Source organism: Bos grunniens, chromosome 24 (assembly GCF_055505025.1).
Source record: "Bos grunniens cultivar Pamir isolate PY7600 chromosome 24, Bosgru_T2T1.0, whole genome shotgun sequence".
Lineage (NCBI taxonomy): Eukaryota > Metazoa > Chordata > Mammalia > Artiodactyla > Bovidae > Bos > Bos grunniens.
Window position 1 is genome coordinate 45,371,490 of NC_141188.1, and position 15,802 is coordinate 45,387,291.

At 39.1% G+C, this 15,802-nt stretch overlaps 1 pseudogene across 1 annotated transcript in view; it reads left to right on the forward strand.

Annotated features, from left to right (window-relative positions):
* Positions 1 to 15,802, forward strand: part of LOC147346191 (glutamine synthetase pseudogene) — a 209,941-nt pseudogene that overhangs the window by 122,510 nt on the left and 71,629 nt on the right. The gene's annotated exons all lie outside the window — the stretch shown is intronic.

Consider the following 15,802-nt stretch of genomic DNA (forward strand, 5'->3'; position numbering starts at 1 on the left):
GAAGTAACTTAGCACACACATGCACACCATATGTGTACACCTGTAAAATCTTCACCCTTATGCCCTATGTAACCCATCTCCCTCCCCTTCAACCTTTCAAGTATCTGGTGCAGTGTGTCCTCTCTGTCAACATCCCTAAACAGGAAGGTGGCTGATTCTGGCCTATGGGGCCCTCAGACTTCCATTCTGCCAGCTGCTCTTCAGGAGTACCCTGACAGTTCTAAGACCAGCATACGGCCTATGTGTGTGAGAATCAAGTTTGCGCAAATGGCTATCAGTGAGCCTTGTAACTTAAAAACAAAGAAAATTTGCTACACCAGTGACTTCCTCATTGCCTCTGGGCTGGGTCAGAAGATGGACCTTTTCAACTTGCCAGAGAATCAGGCCCTGCTGTGCCTGAACTTATGGCCATCCCTAGGCATGCTATCACCGGTAACCTCTAACATCTTCATTGCCCATGGAGTGGGCCCTAGAATAAACTTAATAGTGTTAATGGTAAAGAATAAAAGAAAGAATAATCTCTTTATCTAATCACCTCTAGGTGGATTATTGGGTTGTGTACTGTTTTTGAGTTCATTACAAATGAAGCTGCTGTGAACATTCTTGCACAAGTCTTTGTATGGCTCTTTGCTTTTTTCTTTCCTTTTTAAAAATTTTATTGGAGTATAATTGATATACTTTTATTGGACTATTCTTTGCAGCCAAAGATGGAGAAACTATACAGTCAGCAAAAACAAGACTGGGAGCTGACTGTAGCTCAGATCATGAACTCCTTATTGCCAAGTTCAGACTTAAATTGAAGAAAGTGGGGAAAACCACTTGACCATTCAGGTATGACCTGAATCAAACCCCTTATGATTATACAGTGGAAGTGAGAAATTGATTCAAGGGATTAGATCTGATAGAGTGCCCGAAGAACTATGGATGGAGGTCATGACATTGTACATGTAGGAGATGGGGATCAAGACTATCCTCAAGAAAAGAAATGCAAAAGGGCAAAATGGTTGTCTGAGGAGGCCTTACAATAGCTGTGAAAAGAAGAGAAGCGAAAGGCAAAGGAGAAAAGGAAAGATATACACATATGAATGCAGAGTTCCAAAGAATAGCAAGGAGAGATAAGAAAGCCTTCCTTGGTGATCAATGCAAAGGAATAGAGGAAAACAACAGAATGGGAAAGACTAGAGATCTCTTCAAGAAAATTAGATATACCAAGGGAACATTTCATGCAAAGATGGGCACAATAAAGGACAGAAATGGTATGGACCTAACAGAAGCAGAAGATATTAAGAAGAGGTGGCAAGAATACACAGAAGAACTATCCAAAAAAGATCTTCAAGACCCAGATAACCATGATGGTGTGATCACTCACCTAGAGCCAGACATCCTGGAATGCCAAGTCAAGTGGGCTTTAGGAAGCATCACTACAAACAAAGCTAGTGGAGGTGATGGAATTCCAGTTGAGCTGTTTCAAATCCTAAAAGCTGATGCTGTGAAAGTGCTGCACTCAATATGTCAGCAAATTTGGAAAACTCAGCAGTGGCCACAGGACTGGAAAAGGTCAGGTCAATTTTCATTCCAATCCCAAAGAAAGGCAATGCCAAAGAATGCTCAAACTGCCTCACAACTGCACTCATCTCACATGCTAGCATGCAGAAGGTAATGGCAACCCACTCCAGTACTCTTGCTTGGAAACTCCCATGGACAGAGGAACCTGGTAGGCTGCAGTCCATGGGGTCGTGAAGAGTCAGACACGACTGAGCGACTTCACTTTCACTTTTCACTTTCACTCATTGGAGAAGGAAATGGCAACTCACTCCAGTGTTCTTGCCTGGAGAATCCCAAGGACAGAGGAGTCTGGTAGGCTGCCATCTAAGGGGTCTCACAGAGTCGGACATGATTGAAGCGACTTAGCAGCAGCAGCAGCACACGCGAGAAAAGTAGTGCCCCAAATTCTCCAAGCCAGGCTTCAACAGTATAAGAACCATGAACTTCCAGATGTTCAAGCTGGATTTCAAAAAGGCAGAGTAACCAGAGAGCAAATTGCCCACATCCGCTGGATCATCGAAAAAGCAAGAGAGTTCCAGAAAAACATCTACTTCTGCTTTATTGACTATGCCAAAGCCTTTGACTGTGTGGATCACAACAAACTGTGGAAAATTCTGAAAGAGATGGGAATACCAGGCCACCTTACTTGCCTCCTGAGAAATCTGTATGCAGATCAAGAAGCAACAGTTAGAACTGGACATGAACTACAGACTGGTTCTAAATCGGGAAAGGAGTATGTCAAGGCTGTATATTGTCATCCTGCTTACTTAACTTACATGCAGAGTACATCATGAGAAATGGTGGGCTGGATGAAGCACTAGCTGGAATCAAGATTGCCGGGAGAAATATCAGTAACCTCAGATATGCAGATGACACCACCCTTATGACAGAGGGCGAAGAAGAACTAAAGAACCCCTTGATGAAAGTGAAAGAGAATGAAAAAGCTGGCTTAAAACCCAACAATCAGAAAACTAAGATCATAGCATCTGGTTCCATCACTTCATAGCAAATAGATGGGGAAACAATGGAATCAGTGACAGACTTTATTTTTTTGGGCTCCCAAATCACTGCAGATATTGATTGCACGTGAAATTAAAAGATGCTTACTCCTTGGAAGAAAAGCTGTGACAGCCTAGATAGCATATTAAAAAGCAGAGACATTACTTTGCCAACAATGGTCCATCTAGTCAAAGCTATGGTTTTTCCAGTAGTCACATATGGATGTGAGAGTTGGATATAAAGAAAGCTGAGCACCAAAGAATTGATGCTTCTGAACTGTGGTGTTGAGGAAGACTCTTGAGATTGCCTTGGATAGCAAGGAGATTCAACCAGTCCATCCTAAAGGAAATCAGTCCTGAATATTCATTGGAAGGACTGATGCTGAAGCTGAAACTCCAATAGTTTGGCCACCTGATTGAAGAACTCACTCTTTTGAAAAAACCCTGATGCTGGGAAAGATTGAAAGCCTGAGGAGAAGGGGATGACAGGGGATAAGATGGTTGGATGGCATCACTGACACAATGGACATGGGTTTGAGTAAACTCTGGGAGTTGGTGATGGACAGGGAGGGCTGGAGTGCTGTAGTCCATGGGGTCGCAAAGAGTCGGACACGACTGAGCAACTGAGCTGAACTGATAATTGATAATGTGGTGGTTTCAAGTGTACAAGTATAGTGATTCAGTTATACATATACATATATTCATTCTTTTTTGATTATTTCCCATATGGTTATTGCAGAATATTGAGTCGAGTTCCCTGTACTATATAGTAGGCATATGTTGGCTAACTATTTTATATACAGTAGTGTATGTATGTTAATCCCATGTTCCTAATTTACTGCTTCCCTCCACATTTCCCCATTGATTGTCTTAAGTTTGTTTTGGAAATCTGTGATTCCATCTCTATTTTGTAAATACGACCCTTCATATAATTTTTAAAAATTAGATTCCACATATGAATGATGTTACATGGTCTTTCTAATTCTCTTTCAGACTTCATACTGTCTAGACCCATCTATGTTGCTGAAAATGGCATTATTTCATTCTTTTTTAAGACTGAGTAATATTCTATTATATGTATGAATCACATTTTCTTTATACATCTTTCTCTTGATGGATTTTTAGGTCACTTCTGTGTCTTGTCTATTTCAAATAATACTGCAGTGAAAATTGAGGTGTATGTATCTTTTTGAATTATGCTTGCTCCACATACACATCCAGGAGTGGGATTGCAAGGTCATACGGTAGTTCTATTTTTAGTATTTTAAGAAACCTTCATACTATTCTTCATAATGGTTGTACCAATTTATAATCTCACCAACAGTGTAGGAGGGTTCCCTTTTATCTACCATCTCTCCAGCATTTATTGTTTGTAGACATTTTGATGATGCCTCTTCTGACCAGTGTAAGGTGACACTTCATTGTAGATTTCATTTGCATTTCTCTGATCATTAGTTATGTTAAGCAACTTTTCATGTGTCTATCAGTCATCTATATGCTTCCTTTGGAAAAATGTAGATTTGGGTCATCTTTCCTTTTTTTGATTAGCTTGTGTGTTTTGATCTTGACATAGAGCTGCATTAGCTGTTTGAACATTTGAAAGATTATTTCCTTGTTGACTGCTTCATTGGCAATTATTTTATCCCATTCTGTGGGTAGTCTTTTTATTTTGTTGATGGCTTCCAGTGCCATGCAAAAGCTTTTAAGTTTAATTATATCACATTTGTTTATTTTTGGTTTTGTTTTCATTACTGTAGGAGGTGGAGCCAATAAGATCTTGCTGTGATTTATGTCAAAGAGTTCTATGTTTTTCTTAGGTCTTTCATTTTTTATACGTAGTTATCTAGGTTTCTTAACACTGCTTATGTGGATTTATTTCTGGGCTTTCTATCCCATTCCATTGATCCACATTTCTGTTTTTGTGCCGGTACCATACTGTTTTGATTACTGTAGCTTTGCAATATAGTTGGAAGCCAGGGAACTGGATTTATTCAGTCATTTTTCTTTCTAAGAATTGTTTTGGCTATTTAGGGTCCTTTGTATTGTCATACAAATTTTATATTATTTTTTGTTCTAGCTCTGCGAAAAATGCTACTGGTAATTTGATAACAGTTGCACTGAATCCATAGATTCCTTGCGTAGTGATAGTCATTTGGACAAGGGCTTCCTTGCTGGCTCAGGTGATAAAGAATCCTCCTGCAGTGAAAGAGACCCAGGTTCAATCCCTGGGTCAGGAAGATCCCCTGAAGAAAGAAATAGCAGCCCACTCCAGTATTCTTGCCTGGGAAATCCCATATTCAGCTATGATTCTTCCAATCAAGGAACATGGTATATCTTTCATTCTGTTTGTATCATCTTTGATTTCTTTCACAAATATCTTAGTTTTCAGAGTATAGGTCTTTTGCCACCTTAGGTAGGTTTATTTCTAGGTTTTTAAAAATTATTTTTGATGCAATCAAAACATGATTATTTCCTTAATTTCTCTTTTTGATATTTTATTGTTAATGTAAGAAATGCAGATGATTTTTGTGTATTAATTTTTAATCATGCAAATTTACAAAATTCACTGATGAGCTCTAGTAGTTTTCTGGTACATCTTTAGTATTTTCTATATGTATTATCATGTTGTCTGCATGTGACAATTTTACTTCTTATTTTCCAATTTGGATTCCCCTTCTTTTTCTTCTCTGATTGCTATAGCAGCTGGCACCACTCCTGGGGTGGGCCTGTATCCTTGCAGAGGAACCTTGGGGAGCAACATCCACCAGCCTGTGGGCCCAGACCCCTGTAGCTGTGGCCCCAAGCACCTGCTGGAGAGCCCAAGGGTCTCCAGAGCTTCCTCTGGAGCTGGCACAGGCTTCTTGCCTCTTGGAGCCTCTGTTTTCTCTGTAAAATGGGGCTAGAATAGGCCTGAGACTTGGGAGGCAGTGTGACTCTGCCAGCCCTTCCAGTAGACTGCCAGCCTGGCCCTGGATTTGCAGCAGACCAGGTGGGTGTTCTGGCAGGGGGTCTGACCCCAGCCCTGTGGGATGAAGGGCAACAGGCAAGTTCCCTCTGGCCCACCCCAGCCCGGGTTCCACTGTGGACCCTTTGGAATGGCATTCAGGGCCAAGGGAAGTAGCTGTCAACTGTCAACTCTTTACAGTTGTCCCTGACTACATTACAGGGCAAAAACCAGAGCCCTAGATTTCTGTCCATTCTTTTGAAATGAGAGGGGAAAAGCCCTCTTTAAAAGCAACATGTTATTTTTTAAACACAAAGGGCAGTAAAGAACCCACCTGCAATGCAGGAAACTTGGCAAGAATGTGGGTTTGATTCCTGGGTCAGGAAACTATCCTGGAGAAAGAAATGGCAACCCACTCCAGTATTCTTGCCTGGAAAATCCCATGGACAGCCCATGGGGTTGGAAAAGTCAGGCATGACTTAGTGACTAAACAACAAACAAGGACTTCCAAAACTATGTTGAATAAAAGTGACCAGAGTAGACATCTTTGTTCTATTCCTGACCTTAGAGGAAATACTTTCAGTTTTGCACATTTAGGAATCATATGGCCTTTATTATGTTGAGGCAAGTTCCCTCTATGCCCACTCTCTGGAGAATATTTTTTTTTTTATCATAAATGGTGTTGAATTTGTTGAATTTCTGCATGTATGGAGATGATCATATGGCTTTTACTCTTCAGTTTTTCAGTGGGGTGTATTATACTGATTGATTTGCAGATACTGAAGAATCCTTGCATTCCTAGATAAATACCACTTGATCATGGTCTATGAGCTTTTTCTTTTTATTTATTTATTTTTAAAATTTTATTTTTAAACTTTACAACATTGTATTAGTTTTGCCAAATATCGAAATGAATCTGCCACAGATATACCTGTGTTCCCCATCCTGAACCCTCCTCCCTCCTCCCTCCCCATACCCTCCCTCTGGGTCGTCCCAGTGCACCAGCCCCAAGCATCCAGTATCGTGCATCGAACCTGGACTGGCGACTCGTTTCATACATGATATTATACATGTTTCAATGCCATTCTCCCAAATCTCCCCACCCTCTCCCTCTCCCACAGAGTCCATAAGACTGATCTATACATCAGTGTCTCTTTTGCTGTCTCATACACAGGGTTATTGTTACCATCTTTCTAAATTCCATATATATGCGTCAGTATACTCTATTGGTGTTTTTCTTTCTGGCTTACTTCACTCTGTATAATAGGCTCCAGTTTCATCCACCTCATTAGAACTGATTCAAATGTTTTCTTTTTAATGGCTGAATAATACTCCATTGTGTATATGTACCACAGCTTTCTTATCCACTCATCTGCTGATGGACATCTAGGTTGCTTCCATGTCCTGGCTATTATAAACAGTGCTGTGATGAACATTGGGGTACACGTGTCTCTTTCCCTTCTGGTTTCCTAAGTGTGTATGCCCAGCAGTGGGATTGCTGGATCATAAGGCAGTTCTATTTCCAGTTTTTTAAGGAATCTCCACACTGTTCTATCCATAGTGGCTGTACTAGTTTGCATTCCCATCAACAGTGTAAGAGGGTTCCCTTTTCACCACACCCTCTCCAGCATTTATTGCTTGTAGACTTTTGGATCGCAGCCGTTCTGACTGGCGTGAAATGGTACCTCATAGTGGTTTTGATTTGAATTTCTCTGATAATGAGTGATGTTGAGCATCTTTTCATGTGTTTGTTAGCCATCTGTATGTCTTCTTTGGAGAAATGTCTGTTTAGTTCTTTGGCCCATTTTTTGATTGGGTCATTCATTTTTCTGGAGTTGAGCTGTAGGAGTTGCTTGTATATTTTTGAGATTAGTTGTTTGTCAGTTGCTTCACTTGCTATTATTTTCTCCCATTCTGAAGGCTATCTTTTCACCTTGCTAATAGTTTCCTTTGTTGTGCAGAAGCTTTTAAGTTTAATTAGGTCCCATTTGTTTATTTTTGCTTTTATTTCCAATATTCTGGGAGGTGGGTCATAGAGGATCCTGCTGTGATGTATGTCAGAGAGTGTTTTGCCTATGTTTTCCTCTAGGAGTTTTATAGTTTCTGGTCTTACATTTAGATCTTTAATCCATTTTGAGTTTATTTTTGTGTATGGTGTTAGAAAGTGTTCTAGTTTCATTCTTTTACAAGTGGTTGACCAGATTTCCCAGCACCACTTGTTAAAGAGATTGTCTTTAATCCATTGTATATTCTTGCCTCCTTTGTCAAAGATAAGGTGTCCAGAGGTGCGTGGATTTATTTCTGGGCTTTCTATTTTGTTCCATTGATCAATATTTCTGTCTTTGTGCCAGTACCATACTCTCTTGATAACTGTGGCTTTGTAGTAGAGCCTGAAGTCAGGTAGGTTGATTCCTCCAGTTCCATTCTTCTTTCTCAAGATCGCTTTGGCTATTCGAGGTTTTTTGTATTTCCATACAAATTGTGAAATTATTTGTTCTAGCTCTGTGAAGAATACCATTGGTAGCTTGATAGGGATTGCATTGAATCTATAAATTGCTTTGGGTAGTATACTCATTTTCACTATATTGATTCTTCCAATCCATGAACATGGTATATTTCTCCATCTATTAGTGTCCTCTTTGATTTCTTTCACCAGTGTTTTATAGTTTTCTATATATAGGTCTTTAGTTTCTTTAGGTAGATATATTCCTAAGTATTTTATTCTTTCCATTGCAATGGTGAATGGAATTGTTTCCTTAATTTCTCTTTCTGTTTTCTCATTATTAGTGTATAGGAATGCAAGGGATTTCTGTGTGTTGATTTTATATCCTGCAACTTTACTATAATCATTGATTAGTTCTAGTAACTTTCTGGTGGAGTCCTTAGGGTTTTCTGTGTAGAGGATCATGTCATCTGCAAATAGTGAGTTTTACTTCTTCTTTTCCAATTTGGATTCGTTTTATTTCTTTTTCTGCTCTGATTGCTGTGGCCAAAACTTCCAAAACTATGTTGAATAGTAATGGTGAAAGTGGGCACCCTTGTCTTGTTCCTGACTTTAGAGGAAATGCTTTCAATTTTTCACCATTGAGGATAATGTTTGCTGTGGGTTTGTCATATATAGCTTTTGTTATGTTGAGGTATGTTCCTTCTATTCCTGCTTTCTGGAGAGTTCTTATCATAAGTGGATGTTGAATTTTGTCAAAGGCTTTCTCTGCATCTATTGAGATAATCATATGGTTTTTATTTTTCAATTTGTTAATGTGGTGTATTACATTGATTGTTTTGTGGATATTGAAGAATCCTTGCATCCCTGGGATAAAGCCCACTTGGTCATGGTGTATGATCTTTTCAATGTGTTGTTGGATTCTGATTGCTAGAATTTTGTTAAGGATTTTTGCATCTATGTTCATCAGTGATATTGGCCTGTAGTTTTCTTTTTTTGTGGGATCTTTGTCAGGTTTTGGTATTAGGGTGATGGTGGCCTCATAGAATGAGTTTGGAAGTGTACCTTCCTCTGCAATTTTTTGGAAGAGTTTGAGCAGGATAGGTGTTAGCTCTTCTCTAAATTTTTGGTAGAATTCAGCTGTGAAGCCGTCTGGACCTGGGCTTTTGTTTGCTGGAAGATTTTTGATTACAGTTTCAATTTCCGTGCTTGTGATGGGTCTGTTAAGATTTTCTATTTCTTCCTGGTCGAGTTTTGGAAAGTCGTACTTTTCTAAGAATTTGTCCATTTCTTCCACGTTGTCCATTTTATTGGCATCTAATTGTTGATAGTAGTCTCTTATGATCCTTTGTATTTCTGTGTTGTCTGTTGTGATCTCTCCATTTTCATTTCTAATTTTATTGATTTGATTTTTCTCCCTTTGTTTCTTGGTGAGTCTGGCTAATGGTTTGTTAATTTTGTTTATCCTTTCAAAAAACCAGCTTTTGGCTTTGTTGATTTTTGCTATGGTCTCTTTTGTTTCTTTTGCATTTATTTCTGCCCTAATTTTTAAGATTTCTTTCCTTCTACTAACCCTAGGGTTCTTCATTTCTTCCTTTTCTAGTTGCTTTAGGTGTAGGGTTAGGTTATTTATTTGACTTTTTTCTTGTTTCTTGAGGTATGCCTATATTGCTATGAACTTTCCCCTTAGGACTGCTTTTAAAGTGTCCCACAGGTTTTGGGTTGTTGTGTTTTCATTTTCATTAGTTTCTACGCAAATTTTGATTTCTTCTGTGATTTGTTGGTTATTCAGCAGGGTGTGGTTCATCCTCCATATGTTGGAATTTTTAATAGCTTTTCTCCTGTAGTTGAGATCTAATCTTACTGCATTGTGGTCAGAAAAGATGCTTGGAATGATTTCAATTTTTTTGACTTTAGCAAGGCTAGATTTATGGCCCAGGATGTGATCTATCCTGGAGAAGGTTCCATGTGTGCTTGAGAAAAAGGTGAAATTCATTGTTTTGGGATGAAATGTCCTATAGATATCAATTAGGTCTAACTGGTCTATTGTATCATTTAAAGTTTGTGTTTCCTTGTTAATTTTCTGTTTAGTTGATCTATCCATAGGTGTGAGTTGGGTATTAAAGTCTCCCACTCTTATTGTGTTATTGTTAATTTCTTCTTTCATGCTTGTTAGCATTTGTCTTACATATTGCGGCGCTCCCGTGTTGGGTGCATATATATTTATAATTGTTATATCTTCTTCTTGGATTGATCCTTTGATCATTATGTAGTGACCATCTTTGTCTCTTTTCAGAGCCTTTGTTTTAAAGTCTATTTTATCTGATATAAGTATTGCTACTCCTGCTTTCTTTTGGTCCCTATTTGCATGGAAAATCTTTTTCCAGCCCTTCACTTTCAGTCTATATGTGTCCCCTGTTTTGAGGTGGGTCTCTTGTAGACAACATATGCAGGGGTCTTGTTTTTGTATCCATTCAGCCAGTCTTTGTCTTTTGGTTGGGGCATTCAACCCATTTACATTTAAGGTAATTACTGATAAGTATGATCCCATTGCCATTTACTTTATTGTTTTGGGTTCGAGTTTATACACCGTTTTTGTGTTTCCTGTCTAGAGAATATCCTTTAGTATTTGTTGGAGAGCTGGTTTGGTGGTGCAGAATTCTCTCAGCTTTTGCTTGTCTGAAAAGCTTTTGATTTCTCCTTCATATTTGAATGAGATCCTTGCTGGGTACAAGAATCTGGGCTGTAGGTTATTTTCTTTCATCACTTTAAGTATGTCTTGCCATTCCCTCCTGGCTTGAAGAGTTTCTATTGAAAGATCAGCTGTTATACTTATGGGAATTCCCTTGTGTGTTATTTGTTTTTCCCTTGCTGCTTTTAATATTTGTTCTTTGTGTTTGATCTTTGTTAATTTGATTAATATGTGTCTTGGGGTGTTTTGCCTTGGGTTTATCCTGTTTGGGACTCTCTGGGTTTCTTGGACTTGGGTGATTATTTCCTTCCCCATTTTAGGCAAGTTTTCAACTATTATCTCAAGTATTTTCTCATGGTCTTTCTTTTTGTCTTCTTCTTCTGGGACCCCTATGATTCGAATGTTGTAGTGTTTAATATTGTCCTGGAGGTCTCTGAGATTGTCCTCATTTCTTTTAATTAGTTTTTCTTTTATCCTCTCTGATTCATTTATTTCTACCATTCTATCTTCTAATCCACTAATCCTATCTTCTGCCTCTGTTATTCTACTATTTATTGCCTCCAGAGTGTTTTTAATTTCATTTATTGCATTATTCATTATATATTGATTCTCTTTTATTTCTTCTAGGTCCTTTTTAAACCTTTCTTGCATCTTCTCAATCCTTGTCTCCAGGCTATTTATCTGTGATTCCATTTTGATTTCAAGATTTTGGATCAATTTCACTATCATTATTTGGAATTCTTTATCAGGTAGATTCCCTATCTCTTCCTCTTTTGTTTGGTTTGGTGGGCATTTATCCTGTTCCTTTATCTACTGGGTATTCCTCTGTCTCTTCATCTTGTTTGAATTGCTGAGTTTGGGGTGTCCTTTCTGTATTCTGGCAGTTTGTGGAGTTCTCTTTATTGTGGCGTTTCCTCGCTGTGTGTGGGTTTGTACAGGTGGCTTGTCAAGGTTTCCTGGTTAGGGAAGCTTGTGTCGGTGTTCTGGTGGTGGAGCTGTATTTCTTCTCCCTGGAGTGCAACGAAATGTCCAGTAATGAGTTATGGGATGTCTAGGTTTTGGGGTGACTTTGAGCTGCCTGTATCTTGGAGCTCAGGGCTGTGTTCCTGTGTTGCTGGAGAATTTGCTTGGTATGTCTTGCCCTGAAACTTGTTGGCCCTTGCGCGGTGCTTGGTTTCAGTGCAGGTATGGAGGCATTTGATGAGCTCCTGTCAATTAATGTTCCTTGGAGTCAGGAGTTCCCTGGAGTCAGCGTTTGGACTTAAGCCTCCTGCTTCCAGTTATTGGTCTTATTTTTACAGTAGTTTCAAAGCTTCTCCTTCTATACAGGACCATTGATAGAACATCTAAATTAAAGATGAAAAGTTTCCCTACTGTGAGGGTCACCCAGAGAGGTTCACAGCGTTACTCGGAGAAGAGAAGAGGGAGGAGGGAGTTAGAGGTGACCCGAATGAGATGAGGTGGAATCAATAGAGGAGAGAGTGGGCTAGCCAGTAATCTCTTCCTTATGTGCACTCCACAACTGGACCACTCAGAGTTGTTCACGGAGTTATACGGAGAAGAGAAGAAGGAGGAAGGTGACAGAGGTGGCCAGGAGGATAAAAGGGGGGAATGAAACGGAGGGAGACAGATCCAGCCCGTAATCAGTTCCCTAAGTGTTCTCCACCGTCTGGAACACACAGAAATTCACAGAGTTGGGTAGAGTAGAGAGGGGTTAGGGAGGAGACACAGGCGACCTGGTGGAGAAAAAGGAGAGTCCAAAGGGGGAGAGAGCAGTCAAGCCAGTAATCTCGCTCCCTAGTGAAAAATGGGTACTGACGATTGGGTTCTTAAAGGTACAAAATTGGTAACAAATACATAAAAGCAAAAATTAAAAATCTAGAGTAGAGTTTGGAATTTCAAAAATACGATGTTAAAGAAAAGAAGAAGGAAAAGAAAGAGAGAAAAAACAAACAAACAAAAACAAACAAGGGTGCAAAAATTATAAAGAAAATATAGGTACAAAATTGATAACTAATAGCAAAAAGCAAAAGTTAAAAATCTAGAGTAGAGTTTGGAATTTCAAAAATACAATGTTAAAAAAAGAAGAAGAAAGAGAGAGAAAAAAAAACAAACAAGAACAAAGTCACATAAATTATAAACAAAATACAGGTACAAAATTGATAACAAATACCAAAAAGCATAAATAAAAAATCTAGAGTAGAGAAACAGAGAAAAAGAAAGAGAAAAAATAAAAAAGGGTCACAGAAATTATAAAAAAAAAAAAACTATAGGTACAAAATTGATAACAAATACCAAAAAGCTAAAATTAAACATATAGAGTAGAGTTTGGAATTTCAAAAATACAATGTTAAAGAAAAGGGAAAAAAAAAAGGTCAAAAAAATTATAAAAAAAATATATGTAGGGTCTTCTTTTTTTTTTTTTTTTGCAAAGTAATCGGTTATAAAAGTGAAAATTAGAGGAATAATAGAGGACTTAAATTTTTTTTTTAAAAATTGAAAATAAAAAAAAAGAAAGAATGATCGTAAAAATAGTAAAAATATATCTAGGACTTTCTCTGGTTTTATTGTGAGTATTGTGGGTTCAGTTCACTTTTGGCTAGTTCCTTGGTCCAACTTATATTTCTCAAGATCTATAGGCCCCTTCCTATGTAGTTGGTAGTAACCACAGGGTTTTAATCTATTGCCTGTAGCTTCCAAGGCAGTTCCCTCTGTTATAGCTTCTTCTGTTTGCTGGTCTCTACAGTGTCTGGTTTCCGCCCTGACAGAAAGGGGACGGTGGAGGACACTTTTTTTTTTTTTTTTTTAGGCTCACTTGTTCAGTCGCGCTGTGGGGAGGTAGGGAGGGATGCTGCAAACAAATAACACTGGCGTGTGCTCGGAGTGCCTCAGCCATACTGGGTCTGCCCCCGTTGACGGCGCGTGTAGCCTCCCTGCCCACGCTGCTCAGGCTCTAGGTTGCTCCGCCGGGAACCATCCGTGGCTAGCCCTGGGCTGCCTGCACTTCCCAGGTCCAAGGTGCTCAGGTTCAGGCACTCGGGTAGTCCTCAGAGGCGCAGACTCTCGGTTGGGCCTGCATTTTGTGCCCTTCCCAGATCCGAACAGCTCAGGTGATGAGGTGTTTGGTGCGCACGATTGCTGCGACTTATCGCCTCCCCGCCCCTTGGTTATCTAGGTGTGCAACCGGCGCACCTTCTCAGGCAGATGTTGACCGTCCAGACCCCCAAGAAGTTTTAGTTAGCAAAGAAGCCTGCCTACATTTTTATAGATAATGTCTCTCTGGGGCTGTAATTGTCCCCTTCCGGCTCTGGCTGCCTATCACCGGAGGGGGATGGTCTGCTGCCGGCTATCTCTGTTCAGTCCTTTGTTCCGTGCGTGGGCCTGGCGGTGTCTTAGGTTAGGGCTGGCTTTTCGCGTGGTAGATATCCCATAGTCTGGTTTGCTAGCCCAAATTATTTCGCTCAGATAGCGCTCAGGGTATTCAGGCCAGATCTTTACTCTAAGCGATGCAGCCCGAGCCGCGCCTCCCTGCCCAGCCCCCGCTTGCTAGTGGCGTGTGCAGGCGTCTGCGCTGCTTCTCCGCTGGGGGAGTTACCGTAGGGCTCGCAACATGCGGGTTTTAATTGTTTATTTATTTTTCCTCCCTGTTATGTTGCCCTCTGTGCTTTCAAGGCTTGGCACAGATTCGGCAGTGAGAAGGTTTCCTGGTGTTTGGAAACTTCTCTCTTTTTAAGACTCCCTTCCGGGGACGGAACGCCGTCCCTCCCTCTTTTGTCTCTTTTTTTGTCTTTTATATTTTTTCCTACCTCCTTTCGAAGACTTGGGTTGCTTTTCTGGGTGCCTGATGTCCTCTGCCGGCATTCAGAAGTTGTTTTGTGGAATTTACTCGGCATTTAAATGTTCTTTTGATTAATTTGTGGGGGAGAAAGTGTTCTCCCCATCCTCCTCCGCCATCTTAGCTCCTCCTATGAGCTTTTTCATGAATCATTGCATTTGGTTTGCTAGTATTCTGTTGTGTGTTGTTGCATCTGTGTTCATCAGTGGTATTGGCGTGTAATTTACTTTTTTGTGGTATCTTTTCCTGGTTTTGGTACCAGGATGAAGATAGTCTTATAGAATGAGCTTGGAAGTATTCCTTCCTCTGTAACTTTTTGGCAGAGTTTTAGAAGGATTGGTGTTAACTCTTCTCTAAATATTTGATAGAATTCACTTGTGAAGTCATCTGGTCCTGGACTTTTGTTGGAATTTTTTCAATCTCTGTTTCAGTTTTAGTACTTGCGATTGGTCTACTCATATTTTCTATTTCTTCTGGTTCTGTCTTTGAAACTTTCTAGGAATTTGTCTAGTTCTTCCAAGTTTTATTTTCTCTTATATTTCATATTAAATTTTATTTAATTTTATTTTCATATAGTTTTTTTGTAGCGCTTTCTTATGATCTTTTGTCTTTCTTTGGTGTCCATTGTAAATTCTCCATTTTTTAATTTCTAATTTTCTTGATTTGAGCCTCCCCCTTTTTTGGCGAGTCTAAAAGCTTATCAATTTTGTTTATCTTTTCAAAGAACCATGTTTCAGTTTCATTGATCTTTGTAGCTGTTTTGTCTCTATTTCATTTATTTCTGCTCTGATCTTTATGGTTTTGTTTGTTCTACTAACTTCTGCTTTTGTTTTTTCTTTCTCTAGTTGCTTTAGGTGTGAGGGTAGATTGTTTACTTGAGATTTTTCTTGTTTCCTGAGGTAAGATTGTATTGCTCCAAGCTTCTCTTTTAAAATTGTTTGTACCTGTGTTCCATAGGTTTTGAATTTTAATGTTTTCATGATCATTTGTCTCTAAGTATTTTTTAAAAATTTCTTCAGTGATCTATTGATTGTTTAGAAACATGTTGCTTAAGTTCAAATTAAAATTTTTTTGATATGTTTGTTCCTATTGCCATCTTATTAACTTTTTCTGATTTGTTTTGGTAGTCCCATCCTATTTAGTTCACTTAATGTTGTGTTTGATGCTTTTAGTGTCTGTGTGCATGTTGTATCTATTGTAGCTCTTTATTTTGTGGTTCGCATGGAGGTTTTGATGTAACAGACTGTATACATACACAAGATTATTTTAAGTTGCTAATTACTTAATTTCCAATGCATTTCCAATACTTGCATTTGTATTCTCCTCTTTACATGATTGCTGATTT